We start from the raw sequence: 13751 nt of genomic DNA, 5'->3' as shown, positions 1-13751 counted from the left end.
ACCAAGGACCCACATACCTCAATACTGCCTAATAACTAGCACCTCAGTCTACAACTAAAACAATCTGACACTGAAACTCCAATTTACCTTTGTTGCGTCGTTAGGAGAGGAACTGGCTGCATTCTCATCCACAGCCTGAGATGGCACCATGTTGGATTTCTAAGGAAGAAGCGTGAATAATGAATGGCAGTCTTTGGGTCTAGCCAAGATGAATACAGTCCTCCTAATGTCTGGACCTGTCCAGTTGAGTAATACACAGGACCCGTGTGTGTGGGCGCACTTGTAGGTAGAACTCAGTTGTTTATACTTCCTGTTTCAAATCTCAGTCCTCCTAATGCGTGCATCTTACTTGGTCAAGATAACCAAGGACCCACATACCTCAATACTGCCTAATAACTAGCACCTCAGTCTACAACTAAAACAATCTGACACTGAAACTCCAATTTACCTTTGTTGCGTCGTTAGGAGAGGAACTGGCTGCATTCTCATCCACAGCCTGAGATGGCACCATGTTGGATTTCTAAGGAAGAAGCGTGAATAATGAATGGCAGTCTTTGGGTCTAGCCAAGATGAATACAGTCCTCCTAATGTCTGGACCTGTCCAGTTGAGTAATACACAGGACCCGTGTGTGTATGCACAATTGCCAGAGTAACTCTCATTGATCTGAATTCATTTCGAAACTCGGTCCTCCTAATGTCTGGACCTGTCCAGTTGAGTAATACACAGGACCCGTGTGTGTGGGCGCACTTGTAGGTAGAACTCAGTTGTTTATACTTCCTGTTTCAAATCTCAGTCCTCCTAATGCGTGCATCTTACTTGGTCAAGATAACCAAGGACCCACATACCTCAATACTGCCTAATAACTAGCACCTCAGTCTACAACTAAAACAATCTGACACTGAAACTCCAATTTACCTTTGTTGCGTCGTTAGGAGAGGAACTGGCTGCATTCTCATCCACAGCCTGAGATGGCACCATGTTGGATTTCTAAGGAAGAAGCGTGAATAATGAATGGCAGTCTTTGGGTCTAGCCAAGATGAATACAGTCCTCCTAATGTCTGGACCTGTCCAGTTGAGTAATACACAGGACCCGTGTGTGTGGGCGCACTTGTAGGTAGAACTCAGTTGTTTATACTTCCTGTTTCAAATCTCAGTCCTCCTAATGCGTGCATCTTACTTGGTCAAGATAACCAAGGACCCACATACCTCAATACTGCCTAATAACTAGCACCTCAGTCTACAACTAAAACAATCTGACACTGAAACTCCAATTTACCTTTGTTGCGTCGTTAGGAGAGGAACTGGCTGCATTCTCATCCACAGCCTGAGATGGCACCATGTTGGATTTCTAAGGAAGAAGCGTGAATAATGAATGGCAGTCTTTGGGTCTAGCCAAGATGAATACAGTCCTCCTAATGTCTGGACCTGTCCAGTTGAGTAATACACAGGACCCGTGTGTGTGGGCGCACTTGTAGGTAGAACTCAGTTGTTTATACTTCCTGTTTCAAATCTCAGTCCTCCTAATGCGTGCATCTTACTTGGTCAAGATAACCAAGGACCCACATACCTCAATACTGCCTAATAACTAGCACCTCAGTCTACAACTAAAACAATCTGACACTGAAACTCCAATTTACCTTTGTTGCGTCGTTAGGAGAGGAACTGGCTGCAATCTCATCCACAGCCTGAGATGCCACCATGTTGGATTTCTAAGGAAGAAGCATGAATAATGAATGGCAGTCTTTGGGTCTAGCCAAGATGAATACAGTCCTCCTAATGTCTGGACCTGTCCAGTTGAGTATTACACAGGACCCGTGTGTGTATGCATACTTTTCAGTATAGCCTTTATTCATTTAATACTATTTATACTTATACTGTACTATTTACATTATACCTTGCTTCTCCATGGCCAGTTGGAATCACCATAGTTATAGGTGATTTCTTCTCCTGGACCAATATCTTTGATTGCAAACAAACAGAGATGGGGCCTTCCATCCACTCTGGTAACTGTCATTTTACTGTTTGGATTCACATTATCGTCATTTACAAGTCTGCCAAGTGAGCCGTCCTCTCTGGTAGCATCAACACTAAAACAAAAAGTATACAATAACAATTACACTCTGTAAAGAAAGTCATTAAGTATATTAGGTTGTAGAACGTCTGAATAACATTTTAATATTCAATTCAAAATATTATTTGAATATTATAATTTGTAAACCTCATGTATTTTATCCTTTATCAAAGCAGTTACATACCATAACTGTTTTCCATTGAACTTGAAATCAAATATGAAAACCTTGAGTGCATCATGGTAAAGTTTCATTCGGTTTTCTTGTTCCTCTTTAGTTATGATTTGTCCTCTGTACTCAAAAAGAAAATCTCCCTTTTGAAATGACCGACAGCTGAACACACCGCGACCTAAAGACACACATCAAAAACAAATTGGGCAATAAACTATAAACCATTTAATTAAAATCCTTCTTGTTTTTAAATATGTTTTTTATTTGATTATATTGTATTATTTATTTTGGAACATGTAACATGTTCATAATTCCTTGGGGAAAGACAAGGAAAAAATAGAAATATAATAATAATAATAATAATAAAACAAGTATAATTATATTCGTGATTATTAATTTTCTCATGCATGGTATGCTACAAAAAAACTACAAAAAACATAAAAATTTCTATTTTGAGAAGCTGACTGCATTCTTTGGAATCAACTCACCTTTAAATGAATCAATATACCTCACATCAAATCCGACCTTGTCTTCACCTAAGGAGCAGTAATACCTAGCATCTTGTATGGGATTTATTTTAGCTCTCCGTGGCCTTGTTGCCGCCATCCCCTGCAAAGATCAGGTATTAATGACTTTAGAAATAACACATTATACTACAAAATGTATGTAGACATAGAAATAAACAGATCGAAAAATCTATTTATGTTGGGGAGAGCTCCCCTAAAGGTTCCAAATATCTGTGTTCCTCCTATCTTGTATCACTGTGTGTCAGAGGCTGCATGCCCTACCTGTGGAAGTTCTGTTTCGTATATTTTATTTGGTCTAAGGTTACTGCAAATCTTAATGAGTTAATTTTCATATCCACATTTCCTTAACCTTTTATATTTCTTAAAGTTATAAATTAAAATAATGATTTAGTATGGTTGAACAATAAGCATATTTGTCCTACAGTTTTTGTTTCATTTGTAAAATATTTTCTGAAAACAGATCTCACTAGTTTTAAAACCACAAGTTTTGTGATGCTAAAACCAAAATTAATCAAACCAACAGCAACAGAATGTCAAACTTTTGCTACTAGCATGCTGGCTAGCTAAACTGTCAAAAATTAGATGCTTTGGTGTATCCGAACGTAATATAATAACCTATATTACTTTGCTTTATTGGATGAATATATTTATATAAACATCATGTGTAAGGGAATTTGTATGGTTCTCACCTGATCTTCCACGAAAGCAGTAAGATAAAAGCTGTCTCATTAAATCCTCATGTCGTGCACCTGAACTCTTTAGTGTCCTCTTCTTCTTCTTCTGCTCTTTAAATGTTCATGGTGGTTGGCAACCAGCGTAGATGTACATTAGCGCCCCCATAGTGCTGAGGAGTGGATATCATTGGCCAAGAACAGTGGATTAACACTGGGATTCTTGCAAATAGAATGCTATGATGTAATAGAGTTAAATTGCTCTAGTGCATTCTGACATAACTCACTTGGAATATGTAGACTTAATAATACTGTATAAAATGTAATTTTTCCAAAAGACTGATATTTATGCTTCTAAATTTTTAAAGAATGAAACAAAAGTAGTAAATGGGGATGATGAGTTTTAGTAACAACTTCAAAGTTATTTGGCTAAAAGAGTTTTAAAATTCAAATAATTAACTTGGACCAAAAAGGCATATTATTGCTACAATGAGATTGGTGAATAAAAATAGATTAGACCACAGATATTTAAGTATTGCAGCAATACAATTAATTTTCATGACCTTAAGTGTTTTTGTGATGCTTTCTTTTTCTTTTTAAATAGTAAAAACTCATGACATAATTAGGACAAAGTTTATAATGAAATAGAAAAATCTTTATTATTGTGGCTGGTCTGGGATGCTGCTGCAGGTGAGATGGACTCACCTGCATTGTATCTACAATCTGTTACAGCAACCGTATAATTATTGTAATTGTTGGACAGCGCGAGGGAACGACCGGCTCAGGTGAGCCACAGGCTGGTGCGCTAGCGGGATGGGGGTGCCGCTGGAAGCGTGGGCGGTCCCTGGAACCACCTCGTCACCAGCGCCGCTAGATCTACAGGCGAACGCCCAGGTAGTCACTTCCCCGTGGCTGGGCTGGGGCGCTGATGCTCCAGGCCTATTCCCTCGCTTGCTCATGGAGGGGGGGGGGGGGAGGTGGCTCCTCGGTCTTAGTCGGGGGAAGAGGGTATGTGGCGGGGCGTGTTCTGCGATGCTGCTGCATGTGAGATGGACCCACCTGCACGGCATCTATAATCACACCACGCTGGCTTAAAACTTGTGCTCTGCTTGTGGTGTTGTTTGTGGTGATGTGTACGGCAGACACAAACATACCTTCCCACCCTCATACACACAACCACAAACACTCGGCCCTCACCCAACGTGGACACAGACATAAATGGACACTGTACACACAATCACACTCCCCAAACATTCTCTACATCCCAGGTCCAGGTATTCTTTCCCCGGAGGGGGAACTCATACCCAGACCCAGATGTTGCCCTCCTCCCTGAGGTGGAAATCAAGCAGACCGTCCCCGGCTCCGCAGTGGCAGGGGGCCGCTGCAACCCAGGCCTCGATCAGATGGCCAATTCCACCTTCAGGCCCCCCCGCCCTGACGGCTGGCAGAGAGTGGGGCTCTGTGAAGACCCCATGCCTCCCTCCGCTCGCTCATATGTAGTGTTGCTGCGTGCTGTTCTAAAGTGCATTTAAAACACGGGAGGAGATGTCATCTGTTCTTTTGATATTCATCAGAACCCTGGCTGCAGCATTTTGGATCAGCTGAAGACTTTTAGTTGCATTATGTGGACTTCCTGATAGTTAAGAGTTATAGTAATGCAGCCTTGAAGTAACAAAGGCATCAACTAGTTTTTCAGCATCACTCCTGGATGGGATGTTTCTAATTTTAGCAATATTACGGAGGTGGAAGGAGGAGACCCTAGAAACCTCTTTCATGTCAGATCTAAATGACATGTCTTTGTCAAAAAATAACACAGAGGTTCTTTGCTTTATTACTGGAGGCTAATTTAATGCCATCCAGATGAAGGGACTGACCAAGTAATTTGTTTTTCTGAGCTTCTGGTCCAAAGACAACTTCTGTCTTGTCGGAATTCAAAAGGAGGAAGTTTGAAGACATCCAGGTTTTTATGTCTTCCAAGCATGCCCGTAATCTTTATAACTGATTAGGTTCATCAGGATTTAGGTGTGCATAGCTATGGAAATTTATCCCATGCTGTCTAATGATTTTACCAATAGGGAACATATATATAGTAAAAAGGATCAGTCCAAGTACAGAACCCTGTGGTGTACGCCACAAGTAACCATAGAGGTTGAAGAGGATTTATCATTTACGTAAACAAACCTTGAGTCTGTTGGACAAGTAAGATTTAAACCAGCCTAGTGCTGTTCCTTTGATCCCTGCAACATTTTCAAACCTTTCTATGAGAATATTGTGATTGAATGTGTCAAAAACAGCACTGAGGTCCAGTAGAACCAGAATGGTCACCAGTCCATTATCTGAGGCCATGAGAATATCATTAGTAACTTTCACCAGAGCTGTTTCAGTGCTATGATGAGCTCTAAAGCCAGATTGAAACTCTTCAAACAGGTCGTTATTGTTTAAGTGCTAACACACCTGATTGGCAACTATTACCTCAAGAATTTTAGATATGAAGGGAAGATTAGATATAGGTCTATAGTTCATTAAGTTGTCTTGATTAAAAGAGGGTTTCTTAAATAGAGGTTTAATTACAGCAACCTTAAAATCCTATGGTACGTATCCATTTTCTAAAAATAAATTCATTATATCCAAAACTGGAGCAACAATTAAAGGAAATACCGCTTTAAATAGTTTGGTTCGGGATTAGGTCTAACATGCAGGTATGTATGTAGACCATGTCTACATACCTAAATGTCATAGTTCAGCTGTGTGCAGGCAGGAACGAGGAAAAGGACCCAAAATGCAGACTCTCGGAAGACTGGAGTGAAACTCAAAAACGGCAGCTTTATTGCTGGTTGGAAAATAAGAGACAATACAAAACTAATCCACGGGGAGACACACAGCACAGGATTAGTGCCGTTTACGACGCGACAGGGAGCACAGAAAATACAGGGCTAAAATACACAGGGCATAACGAGGGGAATGAGAGGCAGGAGGTGAACACTGGTGGGAGACATCAGGGCTAACGAGACCAAGGAAGCAAAACTGAAAACACTGACATGAGACAAAGGCTGTATCCCAATTCAGGGTCTGCAGCCTTAAAGTACGCAGCCTCAACGATCCTCAAAGGCTGCGTACTCAAAGACCGCTAAGGCCGGAAGTAAGAGGCTTGTGAAATGGGACGGTCTAGCCTCCATCGCGCTGCCCAGGTTGCCTAGCAACCATAACACCAATCGCTGGAAACGTTTCATACAGTTTTGTTTGACAGAAATGAAAGAGAACATATTTTGTTTGTGTGTTTGTTTCTACACGAGCTTTGTGTGATTTAATAAGTATCTGAGGCTGAGACCACAGGACTGTAAAACATGATTGTTGGCCTTCATATTTGTACTGCAGTCATTTAAGATTAGCTAGTAAATAACAATTAGCTAATGTTGTTCATGAGACTAAAGTCAGTGTAAATATGATATGGCCAATATTATAGTTATTATATTAATCATCATAAGCCATTACAGCAGTGAGTTTGAACTCTCAAATCAAATCACTTCTACAGCACATGTGAGTGAAATTCATGTGAGTGAACTCTGTGTCAAATATAGTCATGTAAGGTTTGGTTCCAGTTACGACCCGATTGCTTCAGCCCATAAAGTGATTTCTTTAGTCTATACACCAGTTTATTAGTCTCACTTGATTCTGTCTCAAAACCTTCTGGTTGTTGTATATATATTTCTTCATTTATTGGTGCGTGTAGATAGGCGGTTTTTACATCCATCTGGTGAACCAACATATCATCCTGAACCACTTTCTGCATCAAAACTCTCACACTCGATAAATTAGCAGTCGGTGAAAAAGTCTCCTCATAATCAACTCCTTTTGTTTGACTAAAACCTTTAGCCACAAATCGAGCTTTATATCTGTCTGATCCGTCTGAGTTCTTTTTAACGGCATAAACCCATTTACCCCCCACTGCTTTCTTACCCTCTGGTAAAGTGGTTAAAGTAAATGTGTCATTCTCCTTAAGGGATTGAATTTCTTCATTCATCGCTTTTTCCCATTCTTTTGACTCACTTGACACAATAGCTTCACTAAATGATGTGGGTATTTCACACAACAATCTGTAGCAATAATCAACACTAGTTTGCATCTGTTCATTTTCACACTCTTTCACATCCGTGATATAATCACTCAAATAATCAGGTCTCTTTCTGATTCTGGATGGATAACGTGTAGCTCCAGCATCTACTTTATCCTCAGTTTTAACCTCGGACTCAGTTTGACTGCTTTCACTACCATCTGGAATGTCCTCATCCTTCGTCTGTTTGGGTTCACCATCTTTTCTGGATTCATAAACCTCATCTTCATACATCTGATCACTCTGTGTTTGTTGATCCATTGTCGCGGGATTTAGTATTTTTATCAATCTGTGCTTTTCAACCTTCCCGGTTTTTGGGAAATAGATCAAATATGCTGGACTATTTTTGTCATATCCCAAGAAAACACCTTTGTCGCATCTTGGATCCAGCTTTCCCCTATTTTGTTTATAAGCATAGCACAATGATCCGAATTTTTTCATTCTAGAAAGATCAGGTCTTTTTCCAGTTAACATCTTATACGCTGTCTGACCTGTGCGTTTGTTAAAACATCGGTTCCTAATCACTCCCGCGGTTTGTACTGCATATGGCCATAAAGACTTTGGCAATTCGCTCTCAACTAACATGCATCTCGCCATGTCAAAAAGTGTACGCCAGTTCCTCTCTGCTGTTCGGTTTTGATGAGGCGAATATGGCGCCGAAGTTTCCTGCCTAATGCCGTGTCTACTTAATAAATCTCTGAACTGACTGCTTGTAAATTCAGTTCCATTATCAGAACGAATGCACTTGATTTTCCCATATGACGCCACATCTGCAATAAATCTTTCAGTTGCTTGAGTTGTATCACTTTTGTGTTTCAGATTATATACAAATGTTGCACCTGAATAATCATCAACAAACGACAAAACAAACTTAAACCCTTCTTTAGAGTTTGGCGTAATCGGACCAGCCAAATCCGTATGTACCAACTCTAATGCTGCCCTGGCCTTTTCATCCGGTTCTTGGTTCCTAGTTTGAATAAACTTCCCTTGTATACAGGCTTCACATTGCATATTTTTGTTGATTTTACCCTTAATTTCCATTCCATCAACGACATTTTGCAGATTTTGAACATCCTCATAATTACAGTGTCCTAGGATTTCATGCCACGTTTGCATATCAAAACATCCATTACATTTATCTTCAAACTCTTGCACAGTGTTTATAAAGAACAGTCTCTCGTGTTCATATATAGGGAATTTTGTTCCATCAACATGTTTAAGAAAACTGTCCCCGTGTTTGAAAACCACAGTGGCTCCGTTACTAGTAGCTGCTTTTACTGACAAAATGTCCTGTGGGAACGATGGAATGTAGAGTGCTTGTTTCAATGTTACCTTGTGGCTGCGTCCTTTACTGTCGATCATACTTATCTCAGCATCTCCTCGCCGCTTTGCAGCTCCTCTGCTCCGCCTTCCGTCAGCCAACTCTACACAATGAGCCTCGGGTTGAAATGTGTCATCAAAAGTCTTAAAACTCTCGATCTTCGTGAAGATATGTGACGTCGCTCCCGTATCCACCAATAGCTGGTTATTCAGCATCTCTTGGCCGCCGTCCGGGACCCTCTGGGGTTTGGAGCCCGTCTTGAACGCGTAGTCCTTCTCCACGACCCCTCTCGCTTCATCCCGTCTTAGCTTCCTTCTACAGGTCGCATCTTTGTGTGTACTACTCCGGCAAAAACTGCACCATACTCTAGATCGGCACGTTCTTGCAGTGTGTCCCTTTAGTCGAAAATTTAAAACACACAATCTCATTATTCTTTGATCTTCGGTCATCTGCTCGCCATGAAGTAGAATCCTGGTCTGATTGCACTTTTGTCCTCATTACGTTGTCATTAGTTATAGCCACACGCATTCGCTCGGTTTCTTCATAACTTCTGAGTTTTACTTTAAAATCTGAAAATGTGATTTTTGCTTCACTCTGTGTAACGTGCACAATCAGGGGTTTAAACGTCTCTGGTAGACCTTTCATTATCATTGCGATCAGAAGTCCATCAGTTAGTGACTCACCCGCATTTTTTAACGCTGTGATAATTGCTTCTGCTCGGATAATATAGTCCGTCACACTTTCATTCTTTTCATTTGTGAGAGAAGTGAGTTCGGTGTACAGACTTATGATCCTTGGCTTGCCCACTCCTGCATAATGACCTCTCAAAATTTTTAGGGCCTTCCGTCCGTCATCAACTGCATCTCTCATAACTAACGATAAACTTTTGTCATCCAGAAATTGTATCAACTCTGCATATGCTTCTGCATTTTTGTCATCATCTTCACCATCGGCTTCTTCATCACCCTCAGCCTTTAAGATGACATCTTTCAAACCTTGTAGTCTGAGATGACCAAGGAACTTCGTTTCCCATATCTCATATTTCCTTTCATCTCCATCAAATTGCAAACGGGAATATCGACTGCCCGACTCTGCCGTGCGTCTGCTCATGATGCACAAAAACGCTTACTCACTCAATCGTGCCAAACTTTTAACACCTGCCGGTAACTTGCGCAGCGGAAGCGTGCTGGGCCCATAACCTGTTAGCAGAGCTGCTCTGGGCCACGTCATGGCATAATATTTTTGAGGGAGAATAAAAAGTCAACACACATATCTTATTTCTGATGGAGGACTCTGCCACTACACTTCTCCAGTCCATTCACAGTAGTCGTTGCATGGTGAGACATGGATAGGAAGTGGGCGGAGCCTTTTACCGTCATTTTATTGTGACGCAAAGTACAAACACCTGTGGACACACAATCCAACAGAAACGTTTCCAGCGGTGAGTATCATGGTTGCTAGGCAACCTGAGCAGTGCGACGGAGCCTAGACCGTCCCATTTCACAAGCCTCTCACTTCCGACCTTAGCGGTCTTTGAGTACGCGGCCCTTGTGGACTGCTAAGGCTGCGTATTTTAAGGCTGCAGACCCTGAATTGGGATACAGCCACAGAGACAGAACACCAAACCATGATAACCGAAACATGGGAAAATAATAATCAAAACTGTACACTAAGAAAGCAGAACAACAAAGCATGGAGCAGCAAAAAACCAAAACACAGACAGCAATAAATACAAAACACACAGTGAAGGGAAAGGGTGAACACAAGACCCAGGGAACACAGATAAACGTGAAGGCAAGAGGACCTAAAACAGTGAATAAAAAATAACCACAAACTCAAAATGCTGGGTCGAGAGACCCAGGACCATGACACCTAAATGCATTGAGTTGCCACTATGTGATTGCCCAATTAGTGAGTAGTTAACGAGCAGTTCGAGGTGTACCCAATAAAGGTCACTCTTTTTTACATTTGTTTTAGAATTGCAATATCCTCTTTACACAGGGCCAGGAAAGCATTTCCCCTTGAAAAATAAGATAATAGAAAACAACCTATATTTGTATTCACTCAGGTTCTCTTCATCTAATCTGATAACAGATAAATGAGAGAACAAACCAAAAAATAAATAACTTATCAGTCAAATACTTTTTCATACCACTTTGTAAGTACGTAACTGTATTTACTTAGTATAACTGTGAATAATTACACAAAACCTTAGTGTTTCATATAAAAGCAAAGCTTCATATGTCTTCTTTCCAACAAGGTAAAGCAGGCTTTTATTACAATTAAGTTCAACATACAGTGGTTCATTTGGTGTGGTCATTTTGGAACATTTACCAGTTATCTAACCCACATGTGAATTGGAAGGACTGTGTAAGAATTGGCGGGACAACTACACACAAGCCTCATTATTATTCACACATGTGTGAATATTCATGAGGTCCTGCTATTACACACGCTACCACCAGGGGCACTCTTGGTGATACACAGATTTAACACAAAATCAAGTTTATATGTATTAAACCGACATCTTGATTTTTTTGTTTTTTTAGGGTTAGTGGACCAATAGAAACCACTCTACGTTGTTAGATTTCAGTCAAAATTAGCAGGACACCGCCTCTGTCCTGTTAATTCAAAATGTCCTTCTAGTGTGGTGTGTATTCAGACGAAATGTCCAGCTAATACATGTTTACCAACGCACACACACACACACACACACACACACACACACACACACACACACACACACACACACACACAGAATTTAATAACATCCCAGCCAAACTCACACAAAGGACGCTCACAGTAGCCCTGCTCAGTTATTTTTAGCAGCCTTATTTGCTGGCTGGTCGAAGTTGGAGTTGTGTGAAGTGGACTTGGCACTGCAGTCAGTACACATATAGCTATATATATGGATGTGTGTGGGTATGTGTGTGTGTGAGCCCTTGTTGACACAAAAAAGATGAGGAGTGTTTCAGGCAACACACTGACTTTCTTTCACCATGCATGAACTGTGCTGAAAAGAGCTTTTTCATTGCCGCTCACCTGCTCGCACTGGATACACAAAACTGCAACGATACCACGGCTCTGTGTGTATATGCCTACCTCAGGTTATGATGGATCTATGGATGTGTGGTTGAGATTCTGGTCAGACCGGAGTATGAGCATGACATATTCCTGAAAAAACACAGATCCCTGAATTTAAACAAACACATATACACAATTTTGATTGGGGTACATTTGTGGTACACTTAACATTTTAGACTAGTGAGTACTGTCTTAGTATGAACTTTATTTCATATGTTTTTGATATTGTCATATTTGCATTTGCTGTTGATTATCTTTGCATTTATGTTAAAAGACTGTAAGTGAAATAAAAAAAACAACACGATTGAGCAAGGTGATTTCATTTCAGCAGAGTGCACAGATGGTAAAATAGAGAACAGTAGAGAGAAGCTTCGGGCTTGAAGACACTTTCATTACAAAGAATCTTTTGTTAGTGTAGCAGGATAGTTAGGATAGCTAATATATTTTAGAATACGAGCACAGACTGGTGCTTGCTTGTGAAATGTTTTTAGTTATACAGCCTTTTAAGTTCTGTGCCTGAAATGCCAATTGGTTTTCAGTCTCTATAACATGATCTCAGACAGTTTTGAATTCTACTTTTTTATTTTGCTGTGACAAAAAAAGGGGTCTGAAAAACAACCAAAAAGTAAAAACAATAACAACAACATTGTTAAAAAACAAAACAATACTACAAATGTCCCTTTGGTCAGTGAAGCATCCTCCTTCATTAAAAACTGATAAGATATTTCTCTCTTTTATGTCACTACTTTGACACTGAAGTTTCTTTGGGGTTTTTTGTGATGCTAAAACACCACACATGTCTTTAATAAAACAGACAAAGTCATAGTGGCTGTAATGCTCTACATCACTTAGTCATTCAGTTCTTCTTAGAGCAAGTAATGCTAAAAATCTGTGTTGCAGTGGAGCCACATGTTGTGCATTATGTTGAGTAATGTGCTGTTAAAACTGAGGAAAAACTGACATGTGACCTTAATGAGGTCTGTGCACATCTCAAATAATAAGCAACAGAATCATTTTACTTATGGGGGTGTTTGACACTTTGTAAAAACTTGTTCTATTAGAAGTCTTGGATAAAAGCCTCCCCCAAATGACACCTAAACTCAGTTTTTTCCAAAGCATGATTTCATTAGTTGCTGTTCCAGGATACATTTAGCCACATAGATGTCACTTTGTGTTGCACCAAACCTACTATCAAATAACGGCAGCACAATGAGAGCTGCAGTGATCCACATGCAAGTTGCGTGGCTAAACCAGAGCCAGCTGAGTATGTTTTTGTGTGAGTGTGTTGCATCATTGCTGCAGCGACGGAAGAGAGACAGATGTGCCATAAAAGTTAAGGAACCTCCTTTCCTCTGTCTCCTTCAGAGATCCTCCCCATTCCCCCTCCCCCTGTGCTCCTTATGCCCGGCGATTTCATCCTCCCTCTGTTTATCCATGCCCTCAGAGGTCAACAGGTGTGTTTCTCATGAAACATTTATTGTGTTCATTAACAGAACAGAGGGCAGCATACATAAATCAGATTTGTTCACCCCGGGAAGAATGCCGATATGAGAGTGTAACCATGCATGGGAAGTGTGACTACTAAGGCGTGTAGAAAAGTCTTTGAAGACCAAGATGCGCACATGCTTGATTTAGAGAGTGACTGATGGAAAGATGAGGAATATATTTCTACAAAAAATATGGATTTATCAAACCAGGGCCACAAAACATGAGAAATGTGCATGAAGAGAGAAACCTAGGTGAAATATCACCTTCTTGTCTCACTAGCCTAGATGAGTCTTGACAACACACAATGG

The 13751-nt window shown here is 40.5% G+C and overlaps 1 pseudogene; it reads right to left on the bottom strand.

The window, feature by feature from the left end:
* Positions 1-1435: 1435 nt before the first annotated feature.
* Positions 1436-4378, bottom strand: LOC146580697 (histone-lysine N-methyltransferase Set8-like; annotated as a pseudogene).
* Between the last annotated feature and the right edge of the window lie 9373 nt (positions 4379-13751).

The sequence above is a fragment of the Mchenga conophoros genome, linkage group LG3, assembly GCF_057382185.1.
Source record: "Mchenga conophoros isolate Kocher_MC1m ecotype Shallow Benthic linkage group LG3, M_conophoros_male_GT1.1, whole genome shotgun sequence".
Lineage (NCBI taxonomy): Eukaryota > Metazoa > Chordata > Actinopteri > Cichliformes > Cichlidae > Mchenga > Mchenga conophoros.
Note: the sequence above shows the minus strand (reverse complement) of the source record. Positions and strands in the feature narration are given on the sequence as shown.